The following is a 12,873-nucleotide window of genomic DNA, read 5'->3' as shown; positions in this document are numbered from 1 at the left end:
TGAGGAGTTTCAAAGTGGTGTTCATTTATTTTCAAAAATGAAAATGTGAACAATCATAATAAGAAAATTCTACTATCATTAACAAACACTATTGCATGAAGCATTGTTGTTAAAACAACACATAGGTCTATGGATGGAGATGGAAGTGATGAGTTGGAGATGGAACTACTACTTAGAAAAGATGCAAGGGTGATGCTAACTTCAAACCTATGGATTGAAGTTGGTCTTGTCAATGGAGCATTAGTATATATTCAAAGTATTGTATATAGACCTGAAAGCGTACCACCTCTACTACCATCGTATGTACTTGTGGATTTTGATAGTTACTCAAGAATTCCTTTCAATGATCATCATCCTCAAAGAGTTTTGATTCCTGCATTTGATAGGGGTAACACAAACCAGATTCCATTGAGAGTAGCTTGGGCTTTAACTATACACAAGTCACAAGAGCTAAGACTGCAAAGAGCTACTATTGATATAGGTCCTACTGAAAGAACTAGTCTCACATTCATGGTAATATCACGTGTCAAATCTTTGCAAGGAATAAGAATTATGCCACCCTTCAGATATGACAGATATGAAAAAATGAAGGTAGGAAAGGAAGTTGCTAGAAGCAAAGAAGAACAAAGAAGATTGGGAACACTAATAGATTTGGGAGTGTTTTGCGATGTCAATTTGCGATGTCAATTTGCATTTGGATTTTTTTTTTTCCTTATAGCCCGACGACATCGCAATTGTGATGTCGTCGGGCTATAAGGCAAAAAAAAAGAGGTGCATTGCTCATTATCTGCTGCCACCGAATCGAGCTCCGCTGTCGCCGAGAATTATCACTAGGGACACTACAGAGATATTATCATAATGACCCGGATTCGCTTTTCGTAAAGCCAAAATTCTTTCTTTAACATACTCGCTTACCTTGTCGCGGAGCTCCATGCCTATCATCAGGGTCGATGGGAAAATGGGTGAAAGCTACACCAGAAGCCCACCAAAGCTGCAGCCAATATCTACAAACCAAATTTTCTTTTCTTGACCAGTTGAGGTAGAACATGCGTTCGTTGGTTTCAAATCCTTAGAGTTTGAGACTTTGTGTTCTTCTTGAGCTTCACCATTAGGGTTAGGCGCTGGAGATTTTTTGTCTTGGAGATGTTTTCCGAAGAAAAATGAAGGGAAATGGTCGGCATAATCGAATTGAGCCAGACAAAGAGGTATAGGAAAGTGCGAATCACTGAGAGGATTGATGTGAGCTTGCGCTCTGTAAAAATGCTTCCTTGGATGCTTCACGGACGTGCAATGCTCTCTAGCATGTGAAATTTCTCAAATTCAAGGGTTTTTCTTCACATTTCTTGACGAGATTGGAGAGAAGCTCTGTGGTGAAGAATGGTTGTTGCAGAACCTCCTAGATGAATGGCTGTCATAACATGCCTCCCGTTGTCTTGTCATATTTCTTCAAGATCTTTGCAACCCCTGTGTAGTCATGGTCTCGCTCAACAGACAAATTTGACAAAATGGGGGTTTTGAATTTGAGAAAGGGGGAAAATTAGGGACATAGTCCATTATTAACCTTACATACCTCTGATAAACACATTCGAAAACCTTTTGTCTTTTCAGGAACCCCATATACATCTGATAAACACATTCGAAAGCATTTCATCTCTTTTGGAACTATTGGAATACTTTCAACAACATTAGTGATACTAGATGATGCTCCAATAGGTCCAAGGCAGATGTTGCAATGACTAATACAAAATGAAGGTGTTGCAATATTTAATGTAGAGAGTCCGTTTGAACTTGATACTGGTATTGTGTTTTCTATGGAACAAATGAGAAGCAATTATTAGAAAATAAATAAAATATAAACTGTTCAAATGTAGGAAAAAATTAAATGAAAATTTATTGCTTGTTAAATATACTTTCAGATGTAAAATGGAGGTTTTTTAGTGTGTTGATATTTAAAAAATCACATTAAGTATTATTGCCGGCATGTTATCATTGTCTGTTTATTATGATTAGTATTATTTTTCTATCTTCTTTGTGTCATCAATCAACAATATTTTTCTTTCATGTCATTTTAAGTTAGTATTTAATGCTGAAACAATACAATTATGTACAAGGTCTTGAAGGATTGGAGAACAATGGAGTCTATTCGAACAATGTGTGAGAAGGTATATTTGAATTATTATATATTAATGTATTTGATTTAGAGCTCTACTAGAATTGATGTTTTGTTTTTAGATTATAGGCTTGTAATTGAGCTATTAACAGTTTACAATACAGTTACAATTGGATTGAAAAAATGAATTACAAAACTGTCACATAAAATTAGATTTAAAATGTGATACATGCCCAAAAATCTTGAGGAAGATGTACTTTTAATTATCAAAGCCAAAGGTTCTAGAGATCTTGATGAAATTTGACAATCATCATTTGATTTTAAATGAGTTGAAGATTTTCCTTCAAAAAATGACTGGAACTGCTCCACATGCTCTAATATCTTACGAGCTGCCACTCCAGATTGTTGCGACACTAGAAGTTCATATGCCAACAAAACCCCCTGCTTCTCTGTTTCCATTGGTTTCTTGATAACTGCAATCAAAAGAAAGAAAGAAAACAATTCTGTTATAATCTATGATATCAAGTAATGTGTACATGGATTTATAGAAACTTACAGCAATATAAGCATATTTGGTACTTCTCAAAAGAACTATTTAACTGTGTTACAAAGAAGACGTGCATACATGTTTCCTATAAGATTTCAATTGATGACCTCTCACCCATGTATTTAGCCTAAATGTATTAAATATAATAAATAAATAATTTATTTGATTGAATTGTTAAGTAGCTGATTGAAATGCACCAAAATTACCCAATGGGAAATCAGAGCTTGTCCTTTGTCGATTCATCCTCAACAGCATATAAGAGCGTCTCCCACTTTTTAACAGCTGAGATGCAAATTGTATCATGTCAACAACCAATATTTTATCTCAAATAGCCAGAATCAAAGGCAATCATGGAGGGGAAAATGTTGTGTTGCCCACCTGTCGTCCACCTGTAATTGGAAACTATATGGGCGACCACTTAGATTCTGTAGTGCTTACAAGCACAATAAAAATATTCATGGAATAAAGGACACTATAACTTTTTAGCAATTTTAGAAGTAAAATAGGTATTCATATGGAGGAGATATTTCTTACATATTTAGTATTCATTCTTTTATAAATATGAACAGTACATTTAGTGGTGATTGCATTTAGAAGATGTTTACAGAAAAGAACATTAGATCTTGCTAACCTCTTTAAAGTGAGAGCTACCATCATCTATATCCCTTCTTGCCCTCTTCCTCATGTGATCTTGCTCTGCATTTTGCATGTTATTTGCTTCCTCTTCAACCTCTTTAAAAGTGTGCTTCCTAGAGATATATGAGTTGAACCATTTCAGTGCATACTCTCTAAGAAGACAACTCTTTTCATTATCTCCTTTGCAACTACCATTACCCTCTTTGAAATTCTTAATAGAGTTATTTCCTAATTTTGTTCTTTGTGCAATGTGATGCTACAGTAAATGTTTCTTCTTTGTTTGAAATCTAAATTTTATGTAGAATGAATGTATGTTTCCAAGTTTCCTCTTCTATTTCACAAAGATCGCACCTTTTCCACTGTGGGTCTGAACTTTTTAGTTGCAAATTGCTCGTCTAGATAAGCTTCGTCAGGAAAAAATAATCAAACAATAGATATCCGCTGTTAAATTTTGTGGTTTCTAATTTGAACTGCCTTTTCTAATCCAGGTGATATGGCCTTTAGGAATACAGTTTTGCAGCATCTATCCAGCCAAAATTAAGCATTTTTACAGAAACAATTATTGGCGAATAATTGTATTATGATTTATTCGTGGTTTTCATAGTCTATTCAGTTTTCGTCCTGTAAAATAATCACTCGTCAGCGATTGGAAAAATTGGGTTTCAAAAAAGTCATTAAATAGAATGCCAACCAAATCTTAGTCTTGAAATAATGTAGCTCAGAAATAACGGCCGACATTTGAAGACTTAAAACTTTTATTACTCTTAAATACAAAACCTTCATTTAAAATCTAAGTTTCCCTCTTTGTTTTCATCTCTCTTTTATTAATTTCACCAATCAATTTTTTCAATCCTGAAGTTCATATATTTTCACTTTTATTTTTATTTTTATTTTTAGAGTTATTATTATTTTTAGTAATTTTATTATTCTAACTATTTATCAATAATAATAATATATATATATTCTATTAAGACAGTTTAATAAATATCTACATCACAAGTTCAGAGTTTCGAAAAGAAAAAGAAAAAAAAAAGGACTTTTCACACCCCCTTGAATATATACAATTACAAAATTAGGGGGTGACGGTATCAGTTCTTTTTAACTAGCTATACTTAGACTACAATCCATTTTCATTACAAATATTAGCAAATTTATAATCTGAAAATTCACTATTGAAATTGACCCCATCCATCCTTGACGTTGGACACCTCTGCGTGAGCCACTTGATCAGCTTCACTTTGTCTATTATCTTGATTGGGCATTGTATTCCAACCATCATGCTACACTAGTCCCTGCTCTTCATGATTATGGACTAAACCTCCACCAGATTGCTGATCAGCTCCCCAACCAGATTGAACAACATCAACTTGATCCTCCTCTTGATTATACATATTTTCCCAACCTGTTTGAGGAATCTCAGTTTGAGGGACATCTTGCAACTGACATTCACTAATATATTTGTTCAATTTGTCCATTTCTGTTGGAGCCAAGAAAGATTGGAATCCTGAAACATAGTTTGCATCTTGAACTTGATCTTTCTTTATCATTAAGCACCCTTCACAGATTAGCCTCATAAAGTCTGATCTTTTGATTTGAAGAACCAATGATACTTGTGACATAATATTAAAATGGGTGAGTTTAAAATTAAACTCAGTAAGCTTACTCCTCTCGGCTTGAAAGATTTCTTTATTCCTGTCTTTCCATAGAATCCATAACACCTCAATAGTCAGAACAAACCAAAAACTATTGAATTTAGAATCAAATCTATCCACATATCCAGCAAGGATCTCTGACTAGGAAAAACTATTAATACAGTTCTACTTACATGGAGACCCCAAAAAAATAGACCATATCTTACGTGCATATAAACATTCAAAAAATAGGTACTCAAAAGACTCATGAACATTACAAATATTACAACAAACAGCAGCAAGACCAATTGATGAAAGGACTTTCCCAAGAGCTAACTTCTTAAATAAGAGCAACCACTTGAAACAAAGTTTTTTTTTGGCTTTGCTTTACTTTTCGACATGTATTCAAAGAAAAATGACCAAATAGAAAAAGGCTTAATTTTCCCCCAACACTGAGACACCCTGGCTATGAGAGAGGAGTCATTTTTCATACAGAGATAAACATTTTTGGTAGTACTTTCTGACAATAGATTACCATTAATCCATTTAATCTTCTTTAAGGATCCATTAGCATCTAACAATTCTTTTGGCTTACAACTAAGCATTCCTTTCTTAATAAGGGTATATGTCTTTTTTTGCGAGTCGGGAATGTTAAATCTATATTTGATATCCTCCCACTCCCTTAGCTGCCCACCATCCATAATGTCCTGTATCAACGAGATCCCCTTTAAGTTCCAAGCCTTGGCTAAACAACTCTGTGTTAAAGCCAAAGGTTTACCATTATAGGAAAGCCCCCACCAAATAGATCTATCTTTAACCAGATAGTGTGGAGGACCTCCTACTGCTCCAATTTGCAATATCCTCCTCTTCACATGCATAAAACAGAAATGAAAATGTTATAATCTATCATAACAATGGTCTTTATGTAATTCGTATACTACCATAGTCCATACACAATTTTGAAAGACTACAATCAAAATCTAGACTCATATAATTGTGATCTCTCTAGCACTATGATGTCGTTTAATATGTCTTGCTAACACTTTTAAATTTTGTTCCTTTTGCCATGTCATATAATATGTCTTGCCTTGTAGCTTATATGTTTTGAAATTGTTGTTAGGCCTTGTAGCTTGTATGATTTGATTGCTGGAGAGCTTCTACAGCTAAGCAAGAAGGCCGTTGCACGAGTTATATAGTCGCACACTCATGTATGAAAATTGCATATTTTTTAATCTAATGTATATTTTAACTACACTTTTAGCTTATATGTTTTGAAATTGTTGTTAGGCCTTGTAGCTTGTATGATTTGATTGTTGGAGAGTTTCTACAACTAAGCAAGAAGGTCGTTGCACGAGTTATATAGCCGCGCGCTTGGGTATGAAAATTGCATATTTTTTAGTGGCTTAATGTTGTAAGGTCTCTTGAAATAAGACCTTCAGGCAGTTGGTCAAAGTTTTACAAATAATCTTATCCAGAAATTTCCCTAGAGCAATTGATTGAATGTTATAAAAGGTGATTGGATTAAATGTCTTAGGAATAAAGTCAAAGAAAGTATTTTTTAAAATATTAATTTATTTAGCTAGGTCTAAGAAGATTTGTGTACTTTTGAAAGTTTTGCTTAGTTTGTGAAAGTTGTAGACCGAAGTTTTCATAGCCCAATTTTTGCTTCTGCAAAGAACAATCATGTTAGATAATATAAGTGAAGAACAAAACAAGGAGACAATCGCTAGATTGTGGTCTAACTTGAAAAGAAAAGGTGATGGAAAATGTTATTGTCCTTGCAAAATTTGTAAGGGCTTAAATCATAGAAGATTGCTAATCAAAACAGCTAAGAGACATTGCAGGGAGAATGGTCACATTGAAGGGGGGCATGACTATCATCCACTGGTAATTCGTTCATTATATCATTTTAACAATTTATATACATATGAAATCACTTGATGATGAGTTGATGATCATGGTTTATTTATGTTAATCAATTTTATATAGGTTGATCTCCCTAGGGAAGTACATGATATGAACCACAACAATTCGAAGAATATAGTTTTTGAAGTGGACGAACATGGAGGTGCAAATATCCAAGGTGAAGACAATGATCACATGGAAGATGACGATCATGCGCTAGAAAACACAATTGAAGATGATGGTATAAATACATTGATCCATGACACATTTAGTCCAAGCGTATCTGATGATGATGATGATGATAGCCTCAATGTACCTCTACTTGAGAAGGCATACGAGCCCCTATATAAAGACTCCCAAACAACTCTTCTCTCTGTTGTATTGTCATTGTTGAACTTGAAGGTTATGAGTGGTTTATCCAACATAACTATGTCACGTATGTTAAGGTATGTCATATATGTCTTTATAGTTAACAAAGGGTGAATAATGTACCACTAATATTGTTTATATTAACAACTTATATTTTTTCCTGTAGATTGATAGGCGAGTTTCTGTTACCATCATCAAATATTCTACCTCACTCATATCGAGAATTATCTACTATTATGAAAGATATTGGAATGGAGTATTAAGCAATACATGCTTGTCCCAATGATCATATTATATATTATAAAGAACATGAATTTGCAACACAATGCCCTGTATGTCATACGATAGATATCGAACAAATCGACTAACAAAAAAGGTGCCTCAAAAGGTTCTTCGTTACATCCCCATTATTCCACGGATACGACAATTATTCAGGTGTAGTAGCTTGGCTCAATTTATGGATTATCATGCACGCAATAGAAGTCGAGATGACATTATTCGAATCCCTGCGGATGGTTCGGCATTTATGCACATAGAGGAAAAGTGGCAACACTTCAAAGAAGAACCTCGTAATCTCAAGCTTTCATTGGCAGCGGATGGTGTCAATCCATTTGGAGAGATGAGATCTGTTTACTCGGTGTGGCCTATTTTTGTTATCAACAATAACATTCCTCTGTGGATGTCAATAAAGAGGGAGCACATTATGTTGGCAATGATTGTTCCAGGTATCTTATCATTTGATAGTTATTAATTTACATGTACTTACAAATCTTGCAGTAAAACGGTCACAATAATTATGTAATGTTACTGTTCATTCAAGTAGGTAAATATCAAGTTAAAGATATGAATGTATATATTGAGCCTCTTATCGATGAGTTGGTGGAGTTATGGAATGGTGTCACTATGTATGACGTGTCTAGACCAATAGGACAAAGAGAATTTCAATTCCATGCAATACTTGCATGGACAATACATGATGCCCCAGAGCTAACACATTTTTGTGGTATGTTATAGTGAATTCAAGTTGCGCACGATAATTCATTAATGTATAAAAATCAACATATTTAATAATCCAATTATATCATTATCTTGTAGGTCTTCAAACAAAGAGAAAATTTGCATGTCCAGTTTGTGGTCCAAAAATGAAATGTCGTCATTCAAAAAGTTTAAGAAAGAAGGTGTTTGATGAGTGTAGACACTTCCTCCACAGGAATCATAAGTATCGAAGTACAGAAAAACATCTTTTCAATGGGAAAGAAGAGACTACATCAAAGCCACGAAGAATGACACCTCGCCTATGGAAGTTGGAATATAATAGAATTAATCGTTGAGGTAATGTCATTCCACCTAATGGTTTATGTTTGTAATTTATATATTTCTATTGTGATTTTTGTTTACTAATTGTGTAATTGATGATCGTGAAGGTCATCAAGGCAGTACTGACAACCTTCCAAAGGGACTAAAAAGCTATCCTAGAAAATTTAGCAGGTTGCCCTACTATGAGCACTTACAAATTGTGCATTTGTTTGATTCTATGCATATTGGAAAGAATATAATAGAGACATTGTGGAAAATATTGGATGGAAGGCGTGACAAAGAAAAAATTGTCAAAATTTGTAATGAAATTCATGAATCCAATCATGCATTGAAGAATTTCATTCACTCAAATAGAAACAGAGATCATATTAATATAAGTGCCCTTCCTTGGTTATTAACGGAGCAACAAAGTGATGCCATAAAAGAAGTCATACGAAAAACTCAATTTCCCACAGGATTTGCTATGAACATAAACAATCTCATATCAAAAAAAAGTGAATTTGGGCTAGGGCTCAAAATGCATGATTGGTATACTTTCATCAAGGTAAGTTATGTTCTTCTGTATTTACAATATATTCATAAACTATGTGTATTGTTCGTTATGTTATGTTAGAAAACAATGAAATGATTGGTTTATAATTACTGCAGTACGTGCTTCCTCTATCTCTCCCAGAGCCCTTCAACAATAACATCAAACAAGTGATATACGATCTTGGAAAATACATGAGGTAAGCAGTAATATCTGTTCAATTTGTTGTATATATTTATTATATTCGTGATTTGTTTTTCTTGCTATGTAATCTATTGTATATTATTTTGTAAAGTCTCGTATCTATATATTTTTTGTGACTTGAATCTCTTAATGTAGGTGGTTGTCATCTAAAGAAATCCATAAAGAAGATATAAACTATTGGAAGAGAAGAATTCCTCATTTACTGTGTGAAATGCAAAAGTGTCTACCTCCAACTTTTTTCAATGCACAGGAACACTACCTCATACACCTAGTTGAGGAGATTGAATTGTGTGGACCTGTACACAGTAGGTCAATGTGGATGGTTGAGAGGCACTTGAAATCTTTGAAGGCTTTGGTTCAACAAAGAGCACATCCTGAGGGTTCTATGGTAGAGGGATATATGGTATACCAGACTATGGTGTACATTACTGAATATCTTCCTAAGTTTGCATCAAATATTCATGTAGATCGGATTTGGGATCTCGAGCCTTTTAAAAAATTAGAAGGGGAGTACTTGATTGGGAAAGGTACATTGAGGAAATTGAAAGGTGCTCGAGAGTGGGATGCACTACATTTGTATATTGCAAACAATCTTGATTGGATGATGGTATGGATTGAACGATGTCAACATTCTGGTCGGACATTAACATGGGAAGGTGTATCTTCATTGGTTAAAGAAGCTCATCGTAATGGAGATTCCAATGTTATGCAAAGGGAAATAGATTTAGCATGTGGTTTAAGAGATTTCCAGGTACGTACAAATTTATTAATCACCTGTATGTTTATCAACTCATGATACAATAATTTTGACATGTTTCACATATTATTGCAGGTTAAACACCACAAGGCTATGTTCTGTAATGGTCAAAAATTTCGCGTCAAAGTGTTGGATGACACGAAGAAAACTTGTGATTTAGGAATAACTATAGTCTTTCAAGTGACTAATATTTCATCTAGAAATGACTTACATCCTCGAGAGTCTGAAAATCAATACTATGGCATTTTGGATGATATACTAGACTGTGATTTTAGTTCCTTCAAATTAGTACTCTTCGTTGTCAAATGGTATAGGCTATGACTTAATCCAAATGATCCTGATAGAACTGTTATTGAACATGATAATGGATTTACAATGGTTAATACAAGGTCATTTGAGCCAGTTGGGGATGAGCCCTATGTTCTTCGAAGCCAATGTGAGTAGGTATTTTACTCAGAGGTTCCACATGAACTGGGTTGGTCATTTGTTGTTAGACATGAACCAAGAGGAAAGCCAATAAAGTATAATGCGATGGAAGAAGAAGATATCGAAGAATTAGAAGATGATGTAGATGTTGCTACTGATGATGATGATGATGATGATGAAGATGAAGATGATGTTAATGTTGATGATGATGACGAAAACGATGACGATGATAATGGTGAGGATGATGATGATGACGAGGATGATGATGATGATGACGACGAGGATGACGATGATGATGATGACAGCGACGAGGATGATGATGATGAAATTTAGAGGTATGCTAATAGAAATAGAATAGAATACTGCTAATCTAAATTAATTAAATAAAACTATTTAAAACACATATTGATGTGTGAATGTATTGAGCCTTATTTCCTTTCAAGTCAAAAGCATTTGTAAGTGTTTAGTTTAGAAAAGGGAATTCATTAAATATCTATAAAAGGGAGTTGTAACTAGAATAATATCTATAATGTGAGCCTGATTTAAGTGTTATATTGTGTACCTTTTAATGTTTTTAATTTTTATGTGATGCTTATGATGGATTTGATTATGATTATGATGTGATTATACTCATGATAATTGAATTACATTTGCAGGAAACTGAACCCCTTTCAGGAGCATCCCGCATAGTCTCATGGATCGACAGGTATAAGTCAATACTCCTTATAGAGAGTCTATTTAATACACTTATCAATAGTAAGATTGATGTCTTCTAAGATCTCTCCCATTTGCAGGTAGCAGCGAATAGGTATTTGTCAGAAGTGTCTTCCTCGAGTGAGGGAAATATAGGAATAAAAGAGGAAAGCGAGACATGCAATTTATCTAGAACAGGGAGATTAACTAGAGGTCAAAGGACTAGAAAGAAATTCAATAAACACATGAAATTTTTCCTTGCTCAAGGGGGGTCATGTTCTTATGATGATGAGACAGAAGGTGACATCGACGTGCCCTTGAGGTACCAACATCTACAGAAACATTGGGTACCCAAGGAACTTCCCCCAATAAACACTGATTTTTGTGTTAACGAGAGGATATATCGCATAGCACAATCATCATTACATGGTTTGGGCCTATTTTCTATGGACGGCATAAAGGTGTCTTACAACAAAGTTTCTGAATTGATGGAGTATGTTGGACCATGTTATGATTACAAAAGTTGGATGCATATTGTTCAATATAAAAAAAGTATGCGTAGGTATGCCCTCTCGAAAAATTATATACAGCAGCAAGACAATAATCAAAGTAAAAGTGTGGCTATATACATTGATGGAAGGCCAAAAGAAACAGGGAATATTGCGGGTTTTATAAATAGTACACGACCCGGGTCAACTATAAAGGAACCCAATTGCATATTTGAGGCACGCGAGGGAAATCGTGTATTCATCTGTGCGATAAAATCAATACATGCAAGGGAAGAGCTTCTTATTGATTAAAATTTGAACCGCATAGATACAAATGAGGCTACTATCATGGGGGTGGTACATACTATTAAACCAACTTCTAATCAATGATTCCAACATACCATTTAGTCAATAAATTTTTGGCTAACATTTTTATACTTGATCTTTGACACAGGGGCACAATATGGAGCAACCACCTGGAGGGGATGCTAGCGATGTTCCCGGCTCATCTACACATGAGCAGGTAAAACTCATTGTAATTGTGCAAACTAGATAGAAGCAAAATGTTATTTTTTTAATGTTGTTTTCTTCATTGTTTTGGAGTAATTTTGATAATACTAATACTATTGTTGTCACAGAGGGCCAGTGGTCGGAGGGAGGGAAAGGAACCTGCACTCCCTTAGCATTCCACCCCTGAGGAGGACCCATTTTATATTGATTTAGCAGAGACCAATGACCCGATCGGTTCGATTAAAAAGTTGCTAAAGAAAATTGGAAGAGAAATTATACGTTTGGCAACCATTAAGCCTGCTACTCAGGAAATAAAAAATAGGGCATCTGAATTATTGCACACCTCTGAAACTTTAAAAGTAAGTATTAATGAAATTTTTAATTATAACAAGAGTTCAATAATAGTTTTTATGTTATGCTCTTTTATGCCATTAATTAAAATATGGATGTGTTGTCTTTACAGAGTTTTTTGTGTGATTTCGAGCCCCGTTCCCATGATGAGGGTGCTGTAGGTGGTTCAGGTAGATCGCATGTTCCATTCCCCACTTGTGTTTTCCATTGAATATAGATAGAAATTATCATAATCATTGACAATACATGCAATTAAGACTGAATTTATGCACGCGTTCTATATTTATGCATGCTCTAACAATTTTATTCTTTAGCTTCAGATCCTATGATGACACTGCCTCCATCCAGGACAACCACAAATCTCTTTTCGACTGCTGAGTCGAGAACACGCAGTTTACAG

Source organism: Cupressus sempervirens, chromosome 3, assembly GCF_028749045.1.
Source record: "Cupressus sempervirens isolate cs-2001-9-10 chromosome 3, ASM2874904v1, whole genome shotgun sequence".
In the NCBI taxonomy this organism is placed as follows: domain Eukaryota; kingdom Viridiplantae; phylum Streptophyta; class Pinopsida; order Cupressales; family Cupressaceae; genus Cupressus; species Cupressus sempervirens.
The sequence above is the reverse complement of the archived record's forward strand: the minus strand, read 5'-3'. Positions refer to the sequence as shown.